The sequence below is a fragment of the Stenella coeruleoalba genome (assembly GCF_951394435.1).
Source record: "Stenella coeruleoalba genome assembly, chromosome: 2".
NCBI lineage: Eukaryota > Metazoa > Chordata > Mammalia > Artiodactyla > Delphinidae > Stenella > Stenella coeruleoalba.
The window spans coordinates 77,254,941-77,277,260 of NC_137147.1; the positions used below are offsets into that span (position 1 = coordinate 77,254,941).

General features: G+C 42.0%; 1 protein-coding gene across 2 annotated transcripts in view; it reads left to right on the top strand.

The window, feature by feature from the left end:
• FMN1 (formin 1) overlaps window positions 1-22,320 on the top strand; it is a 444,350-nt gene that overhangs the window by 7,459 nt on the left and 414,571 nt on the right. For both annotated transcript variants that reach the window (XM_079909633.1, XM_079909634.1), the window contains exon 3: window positions 7,754-7,818. The gene's annotated coding sequence lies outside the window, so the exon portion shown is untranslated. The remainder of the gene's footprint in view (window positions 1-7,753; window positions 7,819-22,320) is intronic.

Below are 22,320 nucleotides of genomic sequence, written 5' to 3' on the forward strand. Positions count from 1 at the left end.
CCGCACAGCCAAGAATAGATCCAGGTCACCTGACTCCCTGGGCTTTGTTCATTACATCACTCAACCTCTCTTCAGGAAGAAATAGCCCTGCCAACCTCAAAAATGAAAGGATGGTCAACTCTCAGACTCAATTTTGGGGGCTTGGTCTTTTTTTAAATATTATTTTGGGTTAAAACATACATCAATAACTGCTAAATTGCAGCACTGTTAGCAAGATTTAGGATCTTAACTAAGGCAGAATTAGTTAAGAAAAACAAAATTCTGTATCTGTGGTCAATAATACTGTATTGTACACTTAACAATTTAAGAGGGTAGATCTCACGTTGTATTCTTATCGAAATAAAGAAAATGTTGTAAAAAGATAAACAAAGTTCTGGTATCGTAGTCACAAATTGGGCAAATGACAAAGCAAAAGGGGAGGTAGCTGAAGACTCCAAAGTGGTTGCTAGGGAGCTTGTGCTCAAACCACATCTGAGAAGGAAGAAATATACAGAAGAGGGGAGAAGGGGTGTGTTGTCTAAGACAACACATATAGAGGTATGGCATGAACCCAGGAGAGCAGCATCAGGAAAACCAAGGTCATGAACACGAGGATTGAAAAAAATAAGGCAATTTTTAGGAGAGAAGGTTTTTAACATTGCAGTCAGTGCATGATGTGTAGATCCTGCTGCTTGAATACGATGAGGTCAGATTTCACAGAGAGGGAGGAAACAGCTACTCAATTCTCATTTGGCTCCTGTCTTTTCCATTCAAGTGTAGCGGATGGGAATCTCCATCTACAAAGACAGGTATACAAAATATCTCATCTCTTTTTTTTTTTTTTTTTTACAAACCATATTACTGTCTGTTTCAAGCCTCTTCCTTCTGGGAAGGTGAAAGACTTATTCTCAGTCCTTCCTAGGGTCCTAGACACGTATTCCCAGAGTTGTGTCAAGGCTCCCAGGAGCTGACAGTGGGGCAGCATGGGGAGAGGGGACCCTCTGGTCACTGAGGCATCTGACCACACAGGTTACACTGTAGCACCCAGTGTTTCTGCTCACGTGGTTCCCTCAGTTGCTGTTGCCCAGGTCATCTTTAGTTCGCAGAATTATTTTGGTGACAATCGTATGGTTCCTTCTGCCTAGGTGTACCACACACAGCTCAGGGGCTTGTGACCTCCCTGGGGACACTGCCAGGAAGCAGGGCCTGGATCCCTCCTCCTTCGGGATGCATAAGCCTACCTCTCTCCTTTGCCAACAGCCATCAGGGCTAATCCTTCATGTTTCTTCCAGATTCTCCATGTCCGTAAACCTCATTCCTTTTTACCTCCTTCAAGCACTTCCCTATGTTCTTCTAAGTGTTTGGGATTTTGGAAAACAAAATCCAGAAGTATTCTAAGGCTATTTCTCTTCTTCTCCTTGCCACGTGCCTCTCCTGATGCAATGAACACCAATTCTGATACCTGCCTTACTGGGGGAGGTCAAACAAAAGGGGAAAATATAAGGAGGAAAGAAAAAGGAACATAGATTAATATCTCTGAATATTACTTTCCTTTAGAAGGACAGTAATTTGGGGTATCTGTCTTGTTCTCATTCATTTTCCTTTCTCTGAAAATGACCCCAATGAATATACAAGCATGGGCTCCGTATACACAAGACCATGTCCCTGGTCAGGACTGCTTAAATCAAGGATAGAAATCTGATCCAAGCTGGCCCAGTTGGAGTCTCTTCCCCAGGAATTAGAGTTTAGGATTGAAAGGTGGCACTGACTAGGAGTGAGTGGATTTAAGTCACAGAGAAGTGCTCCAAGGATGGCCCTCGAGCGCTGTCCCAGTGGATGTTGGAAGGCTCTGCTTCCTGTTCTTCCTGCTCTTGGCTTTTCTACTGTTTCTCTGATTTCGTGAAATTGCCCATGAATTTCATGAAACTGGATATGCTTCTCTTTGTTAAGGTAGCCAAAATCAGTTTCAGTTGCTTGCAACCAGGAGTAATTTAAGAGTGCTCTTCAAAATTGCAGAGGCAGAGAAACATGGTGCAGGGGAAACTGAAACTCAAGATAGACAAAGAGATAGTAAGATAGAATCTAGGTATTTAAGATGTGTTCATCTAATGATTTAAAGTGACCGTTGCAAGAGTTACATTTGTAATCCCGGAACAACTTTTGGCATTTGTTGAGGAGCCGTTTTTAACTGCGTGCACGGCTTTGTAGTGGAACCTGTGGCACATTAAAGAACAGGCAGATGGTATGCAAGGTTTTCAAGGATGAAAGTGTTTCCATTTGAGGGCTTCTTGAAGAGACCAGGGTGGTTTAGTCAGGGTGAGATGTCTCAGGAAACAGGACTGGCTTTCAGGTGCTTAAAGGACTATCGGAAGAGAAGTTGTATTTACTCATTTCGGCTCTGGAAGTAAGAACAAGCATCCACAGAAGGATATTAATGGAAATGGATTTTAACTCAGAATAAGGGGATTTTTTTTTTTTTTTAACATATAGAGCTGTCTGGCATGCTGTGAGATTTCCTTGTAGGGTAGAGAACAGTTTGCCATAGAAGAGTTCAAGCTGAGATCGGATGGCCATTCACAAAGGTTACGATGAAAGAGAGAAACCAGAATTGGGATGGAATGGGTAACTTCTAAATTTCCTTTAAATCCAAGATTCCATCATTTTCCATATAAATGTTATTAATTCCTCGGCTTGAAAAATGCCAACCCACATTTTGACAGCATGCAGTAGGATTTAAAGCACTTTGCAAATATAGTTTTTATGAAAAATTTCTTCCTTCCTTTATTAAAAAAAAAACCCTAAAGGCTACAAGCTGTCATTGAAGGAAGACATTTCCAAAAAGTAAGAGAAACAAAAATGTATTTTCTCTTCTCTAAATTGGAATTGACAGTGATTAACGGTTTCACAGCCAGGTGCTTCACTGAATTGAAAAAACTCTCTGTGATATTAACATAATCATACAAAACCCAGGGAATACTGAATTGCATTGTCTCTAGATTTCTAAGCTATAAGAAACTGAGTAGATCCCTTGAGTTATTTTAGGGAATAAATCAGAATCCCAACTCTTACCCCCCAAACCTTTAGAAATGAAAAAAATGTTACCATAGCACATTCTGTTAAACCTAAACAGCTCAGATATTTTATCCACCACGCTCCACAACACTCTAATAATCTAGTTCCTTTCACAACTCTGTGACCCTTTGTGTATTTAGATCATTATTCTTAACTAGAGGGTAAGAACTGGGTTATTCTAGTTTATCATTTACCATAGCCAGCAGATGTTGACATTCAGTAATCATGTCTTAAAGAAGAAGGGACAAGGAAAGCCACTTAGTTTGAAATCCTGGTCTTACAGACTCCATCAGACATAGTCTGACATCATGAAGCTTTTCATAATCTCTTTCATAATCTCTTACTCTTCACGTAAAAACCTTTGAAAATGTAAACACACATAGAACCATTCATTAGCTTTCTACTCTGTTTATTTAAGTGGATTACATTTATAAAGAGCATTCAAAAGAATCCAGTCTTTTCTCTTTGCAAATTGGATTCTCAAGTCATTTTAAAGACACCGTTTCCAACATAATTAAAAAACATGCTTTCTACCTATTTTAGAGTCTAACTTAAAAGGAAAGAAACAATCATGAACGCAGACTCTGTTGTACAACTCTTTTAAAACTCCTATTTGGAAATGTAAAAAATACAAAAGGTACCAAGAAGAAGATAACAATGACCCATATTCCCACCAGGAAGAATTAACTACACTCGGTATATTCTCTCCCCCTGTTTTAGGAAACACACTGAAAAATATCATATATGTTGATTATTAAGATTTTAAATAAGGCAGAAAGTTACAAAGATGACAGTTTTAAAAACTCATCTCCAAATTACAATTCCCATCATTAACCTTAGTGAATATCATTTCAGACATCTGTCTATCTATTGATCTATCTATTAGAATGGATGGATACTTAGGTAGAAATACTTTTATAAAGATGAATAGAAAAAAAAGATGAATAGAGATGCTATTTATAACAAAATGATTAATTAAAAAAAATTCAAGCAATTAAAAGAAACAATTGAAACTAAAGAATGGTCAAGCTTCAAATAATTTTACCCCTTTTCAAAATACATTATTTCTTTAAAAAGATCTCTCTATGGCTAAAGTATCATGAAAAGTATTAAGAAATCGGAGTCCTTGTTATTAATTATAGTACCGTTTATATGAGCTTTCTTCCTCAGACAGTATCAATTGACTTCCTTTTTCGAAAGGTTAACACTTCAGAAAGTTCCTCCCTTCCTCACCTCCAGAGTGTTATTAGATGTTATTATTATTTCTATATTGTTCAGGTCATATATTCCATTTTGCTATGGGAATGTATTTTGAGAGTTGTTTTGTGCTTAAATGTTTGAATGTATACAGCCTCTGGGAGTGATATGTTTTTTTTTCTGTTTAAAATTTATTTATTTATTTATTGGCTGCTTTGGGTCTTCATTGCTGCGCACAGGCCTTCTCTAGTTGCGGCGAGGGGGGCTACTCTTCATTGTGGTGCATGGGCTTCTCACTGCGGGGGCTTCTCTCGTAGCGCAGCATGAGCTCTAGTAGTTGTGGTGCACGGGCTTAGTTGCTCCGCGGCATGTGGGATCTTCCCGGACCAGGGATCGAACCCTTGTCCCCTGCATTGGTGGGCGAATTCTTAACCACTGCGCCACCAGGGAAGTCCTGGGAGTGATATCTTTGTGCTTTACTTTCAGTTATTTTATCTACTGTCTGATAAACAACAGCCGCTAACTGGACACAATGATTCATCATCCCCAATACTTAGGGTCTCCAAAGCAGTGTGAACCATTATCACTCATCACCAAAAAGGCGTTGAGTACCGTTTGGTGGTAGGCATTGCTGAATGCTGAAAATTCAGGGTTGAAGAGCACATATTCCCTGCTCTCGAGAATTGAGAGCAACCAAAGTATTTTAAAGTCCTAGTGTGTTGGCTCCTTGAAAGTGCTTCGATTACTTCTTTAACCTAAGAGCCCATCCTATGGCCTGGTATTCCATAGGCCCGCAATTAATACTTGTTCAGTTAAATGGGCCTTTATGTGCCAGAAACTGTGGTGAGTTAAAAGTTATATCTAGGGCTTCCTTGGTGGCACAGTGGTTGAGAGTCCGCCTGCCGATGCAGGGGACAAGGGTTCGTGCCCCGGTCCGGGAAGGCCCCACATGCCGCGGAGCGGCTGGGCCCGTGAGCCATGGCCGCTGAGCCTGCGCGTCCGGAGCCTGTGCTCCGCAACGGGAGAGGCCACAACAGTGAGAGGCCCGCGTACGGCAAAAAAAAAAAAAAAAAAAAAGTTATATCTAATTTTTTCTTGACAACAAATCTATTAGGTAGGAATTTATTGTCTCCATTTTATAGATGAGGAAGCTGAGTCACAGTCAGTAATATCCCAAAGTTATACAACAGGATTTAATTGTAAAACTCATTCTGTTTTCATGACATCTGGTCATGTATGTTGGAAGTCATAGAGGAAAGAGGCATATGAACTACTGATTATAATACAGTGGGATGAGTAATATAATAGTGTATATACAGTCCAGAGGTTAAGAGGCTGCTTGGTGGTGAATCTCCACTCTACCATCTATTTGCTGTATGACATCGAGCAAGCTCCTTCCCTTCTCTAAGCCTCTGTTTCCCATCTGTAAAATGGGATGAAGAGTGGGAATATTAAATGAAATGATTCAGGTCAAATGTATAGTGTAATACTTGCCACAAGTGCTTGAGAAAAAGTAGCCTTTCATATGATGTTTACAAAGTGCTCTGGAAGCTCAAAGGCATGAATCATTTTTTTTTTCCCCCTGGATTTTCAGGGGAGGGGACACTTGTGCTTGGGTGTGCTGGCAGCATAGGAATTCACTGGGGGAGAGGTAGGCGGAGCCTTGGAAGAAAGAGAAACATTAAACATAGGACTGGAGATCCTGCCGAGTATTTGCATTACCCTATTCAATTCCTGAAACTTCCTTCCTTCACTTGTACATCTCAGGAGTGTCCAAATAGGAGTATCTGTGTTTAGAAAGGCTGACTTACAAATAGTCCATTGTATCTTACTGGACCATCTTCCCATTGAGAAGGTGAATTAGTCAGTGTCTGTACAGCTCTGAGGAAATGTGAGGTGACAGGGAAGTTTCAGGGCTGCTGGTCCAGGAGGCCAGGGGCCATTCCAGGCCAACTTAAGAGCACCTGTTGGTCCTCCGAAGAAGCCTGCCACCTGTCTGATATTCCGGAACAGTGTTCCTCAGCCTTGTTTTCATTGTCCTTCTCCTTTAGACTTTTCTCTAATTGCTCTCTCCACCCCTGCCATGACATGTTAATAGCACAGATAACTGCATATCTGGTTTTATATTAGTATGTGTTCTTCCCTACTTCATACATAAAAAGAGTAAGATTTTTCACCCTCTCCCCAAGAACCAACTTGTGTGAAACAGACTTCAGAGGGCATTCTCAGGTAAGCTGCTGGGCTGGAGCTGACCCTGAACTTGAAGGCTCTAACTGCTGTATTTTTCATTATGCTTTCAGTTGTACTTCCTCAGCGATCCCTACGGCACCAGCTTCCCAACTCGTCTCTCTCTCTGCTTCCTCGCGTGCCCTTTCACAGTCAATATTCCATATAGCAGCCCGGGTGACCTTTTAAAAATGTAATCAGATCACGTCTGTCCTCTGCTTAAAATTCTCAAATACCTTCCCATTGGACTAAGAATAAAATCTGGACTCTATTTCATGGCCCCCAAAGTCTACCTGATCTGTTCCTGCCTCGCACTCCAGTCTCCAAGTGTGGGGGAGGACGCTCATGGACAGACAAAAGCCATCCGGCAGGAAGTCACAGGGTTTTGCAGCAAGGAGCTCTCGGGGTGTGGGGATGACCGCTGGGAGGGTGTGGGTGAGGCTATGGGCGAGCAGGGACAGCAGTGGCTACCACACTGGAGGGCACAGAGAAGGGAATTTGTGTGCTCGTCAAAGTCAGGAAAGACTTCTCTGAACAAGTGACAGTGATGGAACCATGATATGAAAGATGATTATGCGTTAACTGGGTGAAAGAGGGATGGCATTCATGGTCTGAGCAGAGAGAACAGCATGTGCAGAGCCCACGCAATGGGAGGGAGTGGTCGGCACGTGAGCCACTGGCAGGGAACTGTGGCTGCAGCAGGATATGAAATGATGCTGCAGAAACAGGTGGGGTCCTCTTCACACAGGGCCTGTCCGGCCATGTTAAGGGCTGCAATCTGTCTTAAGAGAAAGATTGCCACTGAAGGGTTTTGACTGTGTGACTAGTTGAGGAGGAGACGAGGTCAGATTTTGTTTTCAAAAGATTGCTCTGGTTGCAGTGTGAGTGTAGACCAGTTGCGAGGCACTGCAGTGGGAGGGTGGCCAACTGGTGCTGGTTTTCCTGGATACCTGGCTGGGTTTAGCACTGAAAGGCTTGTATCCAAGAAACTCCCCCATTCATGGGCAAGTCCACCCGGCTAGTCACCCAGTGCTGGGCAGTTGTTCAGGTGAGAGATAACGGGTGTCTCATGAAAGATGCAGGATCGTCTCTTCCCTAGATTCACATCAGAACAGAAAAGGTCAGCACCATGAATCCCTATTTCTGAAAGCCCCTTAGAATAGGCCTTGCCAAATATACAGGCAACACAGCAATACACACACACACACACACACACACACACACACATCCCTAATGTGCAAATTGCTTTAGGTAAGCCTCGATTATTTTTCCTATACAGGCTGAGTGGCATCACGTTTTTGACATCTCAAAGCCTGGAGCCTGCCCAAGAGAAGGTCAATCTAGGTAAGAAGTGGGGCTAAGTCACTGCTGCGCCTTGAACCTCTGCTCACTGTCAAGCTGTACCCTTGCCCTGGGCTTCTACACCGTCTCTTCACCCCCAACTTCCCGGTTCTAGCCTTGCTTTCCCACGCATGCTGTTAGACCCCCAACCCCACTAAAGCTTGTTCTCTGACCATGCTGTACTGCAGGGCACTTTCGTGGTCCCCAGTTGCCCCCTAAAGAAAGTAAAGAGCTCCATGCTTAGATTTCAGAGTTGTCTTCCCCCACCCCCTTATCTGACCCTTCTCACTTTTTTCTAGCCCCTGGAGGCAGAAGATGTTTGTTACTAAAACATCCAAAAGAATTGAGGGAGGAATGTTGCTACTCCTACTCCCACTATAAATAGCTGACTGGGCCCACTATGTGCCAGGCACTGTTTTTAAACACTTTATATATGTAGTTACTAATATTTGTATTAATAAATGGATCACTCATTGGACAGACCTTTATTGAATACCCATGATTTTCTAGTTAATCGCTCAAGGATAGGACATAGCCGGGAACAAACTCCTCTTTCATGGTGGTTGTGTTCTACAGTATGTGGGGAGAGACTGAGTAATTGATGGATGTGTAATGTGGCAGATGGTAAGTTCCATGGGAGAGAGGCATCTGGGTGAGGGCTGGAGAGTGACATTGGCCGTGGGCACTTTTTCATGTCGAGTCACCTAGGAAGCCTTTTCATGAGTTGTCATTTGAGCAGATACCCGAAGGCAGCCAGAGACTGAGTCATAAAGATTCTGGAAAATTTCAGGCAAAGGGAACAACAAAGTGTGTATATATATATATATATATATATATATATATATATATATATATATATATACACACACACACACACACACACGCACACACACATACACACACAAACACACATGCACACACACACATATGGTTTATGGTGGAATCCTGAAATCATACCTTTCATTCTTCTCTCAGGCACTAGTCAAGGTTTCATGAATTCATTTCCCCCCTTGTTTAAACTCCTGGAGCATCAAAAAAAAAATCTCTTTTCTTCACTTTTTATATTTCCAACTGTCACTTTGATCTTTAATGGAAATTTTGGTATTAATCTAGTCTTTTACTCTCTAATCTTTTTGTATTTTTCATATTTTTCTCTTCTTGATACACATTTTAACGATGGAAAGCCAGTTTTGTTCCTGATAAGGATTTTTTTGGTCCACTTTAATTGTGTGTTTGGAAAGCAAAGCTCAAGCCATCGTTGATCATTATCTGGCTACAAATAATGTGCTTGAATTTCCAGGCAGAGACACGGGTTGGACCTGTGTCTTCACATAATGATACTTTAGTCCACTATTTACTGAATATCTTCCATCTTTGAGGCATGTGCTGTAGGGAATACAAAGATGGTGATGACGACAGTCCCTTCCCTTAGAGAGCTTTTGATCAAACAGGAAAAATGAGTCACAGAAGGTTAATTGGCCATTAGAGGCAGGGGGCGTTGGGAGTCTATTCCTGGATAACGTGGGTCTGAATCACAAAATAATAATCGCAATTACTTTTATAGTGCCTACCAAGTATCAGACACTGGGTTCTCAATGCCAGTAGGTCTACCAGGTGTCATTATTACCTGTACTTTAGGGATGAGAAATTGAAGCACATAGAGATTACATAGCTAAGGTTACCATGCTGAGTGGAAGAGCTGGGATTTGAACCAAGGCAGTATCGGTCCTAAAGCTGTGCTAAGGGAGGGGTGCCTTGAAACTTAGAGCTATGAGGCAAGGAACCTAAGGACATCTGAAGTCTGAGTTCATGGACACCATTGTGATTAAGCCAGACATTCTAACAGAGAAGGCCAAACAGGTTTGAGCCCCAGTGCAGGACATGGATACATCGTAATCTGGTAAGAGCCCAAGAAGGGCCTCAGGTTGAAGACTTTTGCCTTTGTGCATGGGCCAGGAGAGAGCAATTAAAGCACCTCTTCAGCTGATACATGTTAAATGCCGAATAAAGGGTTTGGACCAAAGGAGAAAAGGCTTTATAAGTGCTGAGTGGAGATATCACTATGTCCTGGGTCTCACTCAAGCTAATAATGAATTTTCTTTTATAATAGAGGTGGAAATAGTAAACCTTGATTAATTCCTCTATTTCTCACCCATGTTAATTTTACATTCAGTCCTACTTATTTCCCACACTTGCCTTGCTCTCCTTCTGGTTCTTGCATGACTGATGGAAGTTTGGTTTTTCCCCCTACTTGTAAATTTCTTATTCTGTTTCCTTTGCCTACTTTCACTCCTTACCATCCTGTGGTATCTTTTGTCTCCAGAAGTCTAGGTTCTGATTCCACATGTGCCCTGAATTTATTCTACCTAGAAAAGTAATTTGGAGAGTGGGCTCCATTTCTCTGCAGGGGGATTATGAAATTGCATTGAAAATAGGGAGAATAAAAAGCTATTTTACAGATGAAGACCCTGAGGTGAAGAGACGTTTAAGTGACTTACAGAAGATCATTCTCTTAGCAACTGGCAAAGCTGGATTTGAGCCCAAGCCTTCTGACTGTGAATTCACTGTTTTTTCATCAGTCTGCGCTGCCCGGGTGGAAACTCTCTCACATGAAGATTGATCAGTCCTGGACGAGTTGTACCATGGGGCGGGTGCTCCATATTCTATGACTAAAAGAAGAAGAATTAGTGAATGAGTGGTCTTCGGAATGAGGCTTGGTGTCCCTGGTCAGTCCTGTAAGGGATTTTCAGAGCTAGGGCTCTGGGGCAAACCATTCGGGTTAAAATCCCAGCTCAGCCACTTACCAGCTGTGAGACCTTAAGCAAATTACCTACCCTCTCTGTGCCTTAGTTTCTTCATTACAAGAACAGGGATAAATAATAGTACCTACCTCATAGACTTTTTTGCCTGTGTGAAAATAAATGTGTTAAAACAGATAAAGCCCTAAGAAGAGTGCCCAGCACGTGGTGGGGCTCACTAAACAAGTAATTACCTATTTAATTAACTAATTACCTATTTAATTAACTAATTATTTAATAGTAATTAGTTATTGAAAGAGCTAAAGCTATTTACCTTAGGTATCTAAAGCTTTTGCTTGAGAACCAAAGCTTACAAGCACTCTTGGTACTCCTAAGTTGTGTCTTAGCTGCAGGCAGAAGCATTAGGATTTTGTCAGTGCTGGGAAGACCTCTGACCGAATCAATACCGCTTCTATTTAAGTGAAGCTGAATTCCCTAAATTGGCTCTAGAGCCTGTCATTACCTTTGACAGGGCAAGCCTGCAAATGAAAATACTGTGTTGGCTAACCCATGTAGTCAAAAGTTGAATGATTTCTATCTGGTCCTATTTTGAAAGTGACTTTTCTTAGGGACAGGAAAGAAAATATATTACGAGCGAGGGGAAGGGAAGCAGAAGAAGGGTGGTTAGAGGTGCCAAAGACAAATTCTCCACCCAGAATGGTGTAGAGGAAAATGTCTGACATATAGTTGGCCTCCAAGGAATGATTTTTTAAATGGAAAATGTGCCATTTGTTTTGGGGACCCTCCAGCCAGGTAGTTCTCTCAAAACTCCCTCAGCGAAGTCCACTTATCTCTCACATCTGATCAGATAAGTTGCTTATTTAAATAAGATTATGCCTGTGAGATTCTTTGAAAAAGTATAAGGCGCTGTGGGATTTTAAGGCACTGTAGCCTCAGCTCAACTCTGACAATAATAAATAAACATTCCAACTGGGGCAGGACCTCTCGTTTGAGGGGATGCTATATGGGTAAGAATTTCTTGATGCTTTTGACATCTGTGGGAGAATACGGCTAAGTATGTGTGTATGGGGTAGGCAGGTAGGTACTTCCAGGGCCTCTCTGCTTTGGTATGAACTAAATTTTGACCTCACTGGGGCCATACTTATCTTCTGGTTTCTAGTTCCCAGGCCAGCAGATATATAGCAAGCACTATGTGAAGTGTTCTAAGCTTAGCTTTTGAGGACTCATTTCTTCATTTAAAAACAAGGGAAAGGGCTTCCCTGGTGGCGCAGTGGTTGAGAGTCCGCCTGCCGATGCAGGGGACACGGGTTCGTGCCCCGGTCTGGGAAGATCCCACATGCCGCGGAGCGGCTGGGCCCGTGAGCCATGGCCGCTGAGCCTGCGTGTCCGGAGCCTGTGCTCCGCAACAGGAGAGGCCACAACAGTGAGAGGCCCGCATACCACAAAAAAAAAAAACAAAAAAAAAAAAACAAGGGAAAGATGTGGAAAAATAAGGGCTACCTGCCTTCTTGAATTTCTTATGAGAAGAAGTAATAAAAGAAGGAAATATAAAGCACTTAGAAGATTGAGGAATTTTCTTCTATAATGTCAATTCTCTCCCTAGAAATAACCTAGACAATCTCTATGATTGAGACTCTAGTTCTTAAGAAAGTTCTTTCCTTTGAAAGTAATCTAGTTTTATTAATTAAAGCAAGTATGTTGTAGGAGAAATTCTCTCCATCTGAAAGATCTGCTCAGTTTCACAGGCTCCTGATCTAGCCCCATGGGTCCGTTCCCAGATTTTGAAACAGAAATCATGACACAGTAGAACTGTTACAGTTTGCTTTTTGAAGCACTACAGTGTGGAATGTGGAAGTGTTTCTGATTGCCCAACCATTCTGTAAGTCCAAATATGGGTCAGTTAGCCATACACAGGGATATTGCCATCGGGAACGTTCATATAGTATGAGAGTTGGGAACATGCAAAACTACATGATATTTGCTCATTTCATCTCATGCCTCACAGGAATCTAGATATACTAGATTGATCCCTCAAATACCAGTAGATCAAATTCTGGGTTTTATGGAATTCAGTGGTCTAATTAACTGAACCAAGAACATTTTAATGATTATTGGGATCTACTGTTTCTGTTGGAAATGAAAATTTTATGATGTCGAATATTACGGAACATAGCTTTAAAAGAGCAAAACCTCTTTGCCTTTCCAAGAAGAATATGTACCATAATATTCTTACGGTACGTATACAAAAAAATAATACTAGCTCAGGATGGGAATATTCTGAAGTCCAACTCATCCAAGTACCCAGTCTTCATGGAGGTAAAACCAAGAAGACCAGGTAATGGATTGAACTCTGAGAAGGGGTAGATATTAAGGAAGACTAATAGGTCTGTGGTACTGGATTTATAATGGTTTAATTTCCTCAGAATCTCTATCAAATAGTCATCAACATGTACTTAAAAATGTCCAATTATAGCAAGTCTTCCAAAGAAACCCACTCCATTTGGATGACTTTGATTTTTCCCTTCTTTGGGGTGGGAGCCGTATTTATCATTGAGTTTCTTCTCTTCCTTATCCTTTCTGTATCATTTCCTTCTTCTTCACCCTATGTGGACTTAATAACCCAGCAGTCACTTGTTTATGGGTTGAAGTGAGGCCACAATGATAACACCTTAATATGGTGAATCTTAGTTTTTCCTGTTTACATAGGACTTCTTCTACCTCTTAAAACATCCCCAGTTACTTCCTGGAGCCTCATATGTGCTCGGCCATCAGACCAGTCATACTGTCCCACAGCCTTGTCCTGGCCTCTTCTGCTGGTCCCCTCTGTTAAAACGACACCCTGATGAACACAACAGGCTTCTGTGATGGCCTTCTGGAGTTCTCAGGGCACCGAAGGAGATGGTGCATGGGAAAGAATGGCTCCTTTTCCAACCCTGGCCATGCTCTCTCACCCTGGCCCTGAAGCAGCACTGCTTGGTTTCACAGTCTTACAAAATCTTTTATGAACACAAAGGATTCTCCTACCTCCTTTCCTCTGTGGGTCAGATATTGTCCCTTTCTGTCTGTTGTCCTCATCTTTCTCTCCCTCTCCTCCTGTCCCTTACCTACAATTTCCCCTCTCTCTCCAGATTCCTATAACTAAATATGTCCCCTTCATGCCTCTTGTTCCTCTGACCCCCAAAACTTCTTCTGTATATCCACTCATATAATAAACGCATGAGGGATTCCTGGTCTGTCAGGTTCACAAAAAGGTGGACTGGATATCCCAGGCCAGCCGCAGGTTGGTCACTCTGCTACACGACAGCTTTAGACATGTTTTTCAGCTGCTCCATCATTTTCCTGTGGGATGTGTGGTGTTGCTCTTTTATTGGAAGATCTCTGGGAAGGTCATCCTTGTACTAACTGCATTATTTCAGTGATATGGCTCCTCGCGTCCACACTATTCTCTTCCTCCTCAAGGTCACATTCTTCCATTCTCCATCCTTTATATTTTCCTCCAGCTTTATTGAAATGATTTGCTTTCTCTTTTCCATTTCCCAACGTTTAAAATCCTTTCTAATAAGCTAGAGTATTGAGAGCCAGTCTTCAAGCCCCTCCTACTCGAATTTTCTGTACTGAAAAGACTGTGGACTTTGGGGTTACACTGACCTTGTGTTGAAGCCCAACTCTACAACCTCCTTCTGTGAACTTCATTTATTATGATGTATAAAATGAAAATAACAACCTTATGAGGCAGAAGATAATTGCTAGAGTTAAATGCGATAACAAAGGCAGACTTTCTAACTCAGTGTCAAACCGCATAACCAGTGTCAGTCTCCTCTCCTTCCCTTTTCCTTCCCATCGCTTGGTGACAAGTTGCATTTTGTTGTACACTGGCTGTGGTCCATCGCTGCGTGCTAATCCTCATAACACTCCCGCGATATGTGGCGTGCTTTCCTCATCTTGCCATCCTGCTTCCAGGCTACTAAGTATACAGTGGCCTCTGCATCAGGTTCGCCATGGAACCTCGAGTTAGTATGTGCACTGATCATTTAGCCATAAATCCACATGTTCCACCTCTTTGTACCTTAGTAGTGGTGTCAGTTTTTCACTGATACTGTAAAACCTGTGAGCACCTTAGATGCATCATACATGTTTCCCATTTGAATCACTGTGTTTTGCACACTATACATATCCGTGCGTTATGATGACAGCTAGTGATATAAACACACAATTGTATAAACGACCACCTTTCTAACCACATTTGTGAATGTCTTCAGTGTACAGATTTTACTGAAACACCGTAGAATTGAAGAAGAACTAACTGTAATTATGGTTATAAGAGTGACATTTTGGGTCTGGGAATGCAGCTGCAACTGAAGAAGAGGCATGGGGAAATGTTGCATCCTGTCTCCCAACATCAAGATTTAAGAAAACCCCATAGTTCATTTTCCCTTCATTAATAATTAGATTCCAAGACCCATCGGTGGAATTAAATTTACATGCCCAGAAGTTATTTATATTATAAAAATGTTGGTATTTACTGAAATATTTCATGTTCCAAAACATACTTTTTAAAAAAATTTATTTATTTATTTTTGGCTGTGTTGGGTCTTCGTTTCTGTGCGAGGGCTTTCTCCGGTTGCAGCAAGCGGGGGCCACTCCTCATCGCGGTGCGCAGGCCTCTCACTGTCACGGCCTCTCCCGTCGCGCAGACTCAGTAGTTGTGGCTCACGGGCTTAGTTGTTCCGCGGCATGTGGGATCTTCCCAGACCATGGCTCGAACCCGTGTCCCCTGCATTGGCAGGCAGATTCTTAACCACTGCGCCACCAGGGAAGCCCCAAAACATACTTTTTAGAAGAATAACTCGAATGCTGTAAATCCGTTTGTCTCAAATAGGCCACCCATGAAGCCATCGGATGTTTCTCATGATGATGTCAGGCCCAAAAGGATTTTCTTTCTTTCTTTTTTTTTTTTTTGCGGTATGCGGGCCTCTCACTGCTGTGGCCTCTCCCATTGCGGAGCACAGGCTCCGGACGCGCAGGCTCAGCGGCCATGGCTCACGGGCCTAGGCGCTCCGCGGCATGTGGGATCCTCCCGGACCGGGGCACGAACCCGTGTCCCCTGCATCGGCAGGCGGACTCTCAACCACTGCGCCACCAGGGAAGCCCAAGAAGGATTTTCTTGGCAAACGCTGATCTTCTTAATCCATACAGAATTCCCCCAACTGTAAAACTGATTTATCATGAAAGTACATGCCCACTTTAGAGAACATTTTTACTTACTCTGATGACAAAAGAGTATTTAATAGTGTGCTCCCTGGTGGCCTCATCTGATTCACAGATTTACTCTGCAATTTGTGAGATAGAAATTTGGGCTAATTGCAACTTTTTATAAAAGGCTGCAAAAAAACATTATGGAACTCCAGGCCTTTGTGTCCTTGTAATTCTACATTCGTATTACCATCACAGACCTATTTGCCGTACTTATTATATATTTGCTTTTATCTCAAATTGTTTTTGAAACTTGTCACAGACAATGTAAACTCTTCCTGACATCAGAACTGTGCTCAGAGTCCTTCAGTTCCCAGGGGTTCCCTTGTGTGCTGGTAAGGCGGAGGGATCTATCTTTCTGTTAGATAGAAAGTAGTGAAATTGAGAGATTTCTTCATGAAGACTATAATTTTATGATTTTCTATGTATTCCTACAGTGTCACAATGTCAGAAGGGAAGCACTAAGCTAGTCTACACTGCAGAAGCAGAATTTCTGCCTTTAAAACTCTGATTTGACTATGAAACCATAAGCACTCCCATCAGAACACTAGCCATTTGTCCCAACATTCAATTTCTGTTTTTTGTGGCATACATTTATTTGTTCAGCCTTGAAGTTTTAGCCATCTCAAATTCAGAAATGGTCTTATTAAGTTGTTTTATGTTTTTCAAAGGATTTTTTTTTTGGATGTTATTTGAATTCCAGGAACACAGGAGATTTCTAGAAGCAGCATGAGACTGCTGTAACAAGTTATTTTGGGCAGCCATCTATACCTCAAAACTTTAGCTTTCCATCAGTTTCATAAGTATATACTTATCTTCACCTTTATTCTCTCTAAGCCTGCCATTTGGATAGGTGCGGTCTTTGACTACTGATACAGTAATATGCTTTTTATGTTTCTGCCTTTCAATTGAGGTCAGTTGACGGATGGTTGAGAATGAACTTGTGGAATCATCCTGAAATGCTTTTACAATTATATGCAAATGGTGTGAAAACTCTTAGACCCCTGTGTGACATCCAGCTGTAGGAACTGTGGCCATGAGAGTTTTGCATAAAGTAGTGAAATTCTGAATGGCAATCAAATGGGGAATTCTCAGAGCAACACAGTTTATTAAAGGAAGATATGTTTTGAGCCCAATATGGTACTTTTCCCGTTGCCGAACCTTTGGGTCCAACTGTAGCTGCTGTGATGTGGAAAATCTCTGTCTGAGGACCTGTTGAAATTAGGGATGACACTTTAATTCTTTTAAATTCAGGAGTCAGAAAATAGGGACTAGTTAGATATTGTTTAAATAGTCCCGTTAGAAGTTTCCAGCCTTCTGCCAAAGGTGGGATTGATTTAAATGTTTGAGCAGACATAGTTCCAAGTGTCCATACCCACAGCTAAGCTCCTAATCACAAGGGGGACTGCTTCAAAGTCTGGGGGTGCTCTGACTTTTTTTTTTTTTTTTTTTTTGTGGTACGCGGGCCTCTCACTGTTGTGGCCTCTCCCATTGTGGAGCACAGGCTCTGGACGCGCAGGCTCAGCGGCCATGGCTCACGGGCCCAGCCGCTCCGCGGCATGTGGGATCTTCCCGGACCGGGGCACGAACCCGCGTCCCCTGCATCGGCAGGCGGACTCTCAACCACTGCGCCACCAGGGAAGCCCCGCTCTGACATTTTTTATTACACCTCCTGCAGTCAGAACTTACTGACATTCAATCATAATTCTCTTAACTTCACCTGAGGCAAATTTAATGGTGATGTCCAATTTTAACCTTCCTCACCTTCTCTGGGGCATTGTGGGATAAGTCTTTCTCTAGGCCCAATAGAAACATTAGACCATGAACAGTAGCATACTTTTAGGACAAAGAAGAATTCTCAGTAGGAATTATGCAAACTTTACATGCTCTTTTTCCTTTCTGCCAGATGGATAATTAACATTCTGGCTGAGGGGCATGGCATTCACTTGCATGATCGCTGTAATCTCTTAACCATCTTTTAACAAAGAGAAAAGAAATAATCCTATGTAGAGGTGTTAGAGGTCTCCTGCGAGTGTCCCATAACAGATTCATCATCTCTCCATGAAGTTTTGGAATATGCAATATTTTGTAACTTCTACATGCAAACCTTTAAGACATTCAGGCTTGGATTCAATTTTCAATTCTTGAGACTTTGGGTAAGTTACTTAAGCTTCCGTGGTTCTCATGGGTATAGAGGGAGTATTGTTAGTACTCTCATAGATCTGTAGATCGCATAGATCTGTGAGAATTAAATGAATGAGGCATAGAAGCACTTAACTAGGGCCTAGCATTGGGTAAGAGCTCATGAAATGTTGGCTTATCTCATCTTCCTCCTTCTCAACTGAGTATGAATCTACCTATCTTATTACCACACCTCTTTTTTTTTTTTTTTTTTTTTTTTTGCGGTACGCGGGCCTCTCACTGTTGTGGCCTCTCCCGTTGCGGAGCACAGGCTCCGGATGCGCAGGCTCAGCGGGCATGGCTCACGGGCCCAGCTGCTCCGCGGCACGTGGGATCTTCCCGGACCGGGGCACGAACCCGTGTCCCCTGCATCGGCAGGCGGACTCTCAACCACTGCGCCACCAGGGAAGCCCCACACCTCTATTTTTAATTTTTGTGGATTTTTACTGCTTGTCCGCAAAGTGTTATCTTCCTGCCTCTTCATTAGTCAACTAAGGAAAATGAGCTTGCCAGACAGCAGTGATGATGCCAGCTGTCTTTGCTGAAACAGACATAAACACTGGGTTGGAATGCAGTGCTGGGTTACCCTGTCCCTTTCTTGGGAGAGCCTTTTGTTTAAACATTGCTACATAGAGAATTACTGGTATGATGCAAAAGTCATCTCAAAATAACTAACTCATGGCAGATTTTATGAAATGACACTAGATTAAGATGAATAAGGGCCTTCCTTGATTCCCATGGTAAGCATCAGGATTTGTGAAACTTTGATACTGGGCTTCCCTGGTGGCGCAGTGGTTGAGAGTCCACCTGCCGATGCAGGGACACAGGTTCATGCTCCGATCCGGAAAGATCCCACGTGCCGCGGAAGGGCTGGGCCCGTGAGCCATGGCCGCTGAGCCTGCGCGTTCGGAGCCTGTGCTCCGCAACAGGAGAGGCCACAACAGTGAGAGACCCGCGTACCGCAAAAAAAAAAACAGAAAAAAAAACAAAAAAAAAAACTTTGATACCAACGTGTCTTTCTCAACAAAAACAACAACACAGAAAGGAAGCAGATGCATCTTATGAAACCATTGCCTATAAATTACACTCCTCTGTAGGATTCTGAATATTTAATCAGGCATAGAATTCTTCTAAAGATCATATTTGCATGAGAAACCCTTACCAAAGAGTGGCTTTGAGCCCACTTGCTTCATTCTGTGTAGTACTACAGTGCATTTAAAATTCTATCCAACAATACATTTTTTATGGCATTTTGTTTCTTTAGTCTTTTTTTTTTTTTTTAATGGTTTTCAGCTCTAGTAGTGTAGTAGAGAGAGCACCAAGCTAGGAATCCAGAAACCTGGATTTGAGTCCCACTTCTGTTGCTCAGTAGCTGTGTGACCAGGGGCAAGCCACTTGGAATTTTCTGGTGTCCTTTAGCCTCTCTGTGTGTAAGTGACAATGACAACATCTGTCATACCAGCCTTAGAGAGTGTTTGTATGTCTCAAAAGGAAGTTGGAGCCACACAACTTCTCTTGTGGAAGTTTTATACAAATCTCGTATTATGGTGATGTATGAAAGTATTTGGGGCATTTTATAAAATTAGAACACATAATGTGAGACAGTTAAGTTCTTTTTTTTTTTTTTCCCCCAACGGAGGGACTGTAGGGGAAAGGGAAACAGCAGAGTAGCTTCATCTCTGAGAGTCACCATGCTCCTCCCTTCTTTCGTGAGGGCTGTGCTCCGGGATGGATCTATAAACAAGAGAGTGCCTTCAAAGCACCCTGCCTGGGTCCTTACTCCTCTCTAAAATGTAAAAGCCTATTTAAATCCCTTATTCTGCATAATTGGAAAGTCATTGTTCAAGAGCAGAGTCCTTAATTTGGAAATGCAGATTCAACTTAACATATGCGATGATTGTTCCTGATCTGAAGTTCTCCTAAAAGGAAACTCCACAAATTGGGTTCACATATTTAAAAAGACAGTCCTGATTTTTGAAAAGGAAGCTATCTGTCTTACCAAGATTGTACCAAGCCCATTTTTGACGGATGCTGTGCAAACACTGACCTTTGAACCTTAAGCATTCAGTGAGTAAGAATCTCGTATGTACAGATTCTTTTTTATAATCATGAGGAAGGGGTTTATTCTCTCTGTATACTCCTATATCTCCCATAGATTATGATATAAACCAGATAGTGACACGAGCCCAGAGATGCGTTGAGGATCTCAATATCTTATATTCTCATGGAGATCATGTGGTAAGCTGATGTTTGTTTATGTAGTAAAGTTTGGAAGAAGTAAGGGAGAGGTGAAGAAAGGATTCTCTGAAGTCTTTGGGGGAATCGTCAATGCTCATACCTTGTAGTATGTCTGGGTATATGAGTGGGTTGGTTTAGGGGTCAAAAAAACAAACAAATGCAAAAAGGAGCCATTTTTCTTATTCTTTGATAACCAGCTGTGACTTTGGCTAGAAATTTATTGACCAAAATAATTCTATCGACCAAACTTTGCCTCTATTTAATTATTTTAGCGATTCGCCAGTATGTTATAAGGCCCAGCTTGGAGTGCTTTTCACTCATAGTCACATCAGAGTTTTAAAGGCAGAAATTTTGCTTCTGCAGTATTTTGCTTCCTTCTTGTGACATTGTAGGAATACAAAGAAAATCATAAAATGATAGTCTTTATGAAGAAAACAAAAATCATTGTGGTAATATGGAAACTCTCTCAATTTCACTACTTTCTGCTTATAATTGTCTTCTTCTCTTTATCTAACCCTAGTCTGATCATGCAACAGCTCTCCTTGTCAAGGCTGACCCTCCTCATTTGATCTTGAGTCCATGTCTTCATCCTTTGGGGCCTTCCTTTATCTATTGTCCCATATTTTATCCCATCTTTCACTTGTATCATCAATATCTCCTTCTTCACTACTTCTTCTCAGCATAAAAACATGCCTAGGTTTCCTTTGTCTTGAAAAACAAGACAAAATTAATAGCAAAGTCAAAGCCTTGATACCAGTATAGGTTATTACTCATTACCTTCTCTTAACTGTCTGCCTTTTCTCTTGCTCTTTGCAATATATTTTGGTGTTCTATTGCTTTGGTAAAATTCCTATCTAAAACTGTTCCTCTAATCTCCCCTTCAAATTTGTTTCTTTTTCAATCTCTTTGCAGTTTTCCTGAGTTCCTTATTGATGCTCTTTCTGATCTCTTTCTACTCCATTCTGTTCTGATATTACTGCTAAATTCATCTTCCTTAAGTTTAGTTGTGAACATATTACTTTCCTGATCAAAACCCATCAATGGTTTCCTGTTTTTCTGTGAAATAAGCATGAATTTCCCACCAACCTGGATTCAAATTTTTTTTACAACGTGACATTACTTTATCTTATTTCTCCTGACACGTGTCTAAAAAACAGACGAAGCGTAATTTTTCCTTTGTACAAATTTAGCAAATTTCCCAGTCTTGTATAATGCTCCTCCTCTTGGAATTCCCTTTTCTTTTTCTTTTTTTTTTTTTTGCAGTACGCGGGCCTCTCACTGTTGTGGCCTCTCCCGTTGCGGAGCACAGGCTCAGCGGCCATGGCTCACGGGCCCAGCTGCTCCGTGGCATGTGGGATCTTCCCGGACCGGGACACGAACCCATATCCCCTGCATCGGCAGGCGGACTCTCAACCACTGCGCCACCAAGGAATCCCTGGAATTCCCTTTTCTTAATCTCTACCTGTTGAAATCTTACCCTTTAGTGAGGGGCAATTTCAAGTGCTTTTCCTGAAGGATTTCCTGATCCTACAAATATGATATACTCTGTCCTTTCTTTGACCTCTGATTTTTTGTTTGATGTCTATTGAATGGGTCTCTTTCTGCTTTGTATTGTAGTAATTTAGTTATCACTTCTGTACTCCTACTCCCGCGGTGTTTAGATTCTTTGGAGAAAAAATCCTTCACAGGGAGAAGAGCTAGAAAGCTATTGCAGACCTACCTTTGTGTTTATATCTTCTATCTTAAGAACAGTAACACTGCACTCTATCCTAGGGTGGGTGGGAGGAAGACAGGCTGGCACTAATGTGTCCAAAATCACACATAAGAGGCAGAATTCAAAGCTACCTAGGCCCGAATGAGCAATGGGAGGGAGCAGTAACTGGTATCCAGAAGAAGTAACTGTAGCTGGAGGAGGGCTCCCCAAGAGGATCTGTGGTCTTCATTAGTAGAGGACACACCTATTGCAATACCATAGCCTAGGAGGGAGGGAGCCAGGGAGTAAATATCCTGACCCTTTTCCCATTCTCCCTTCTGATCTGCTGCTAGTGTTTTCCAGTGGCTAAACCCAGTAGAA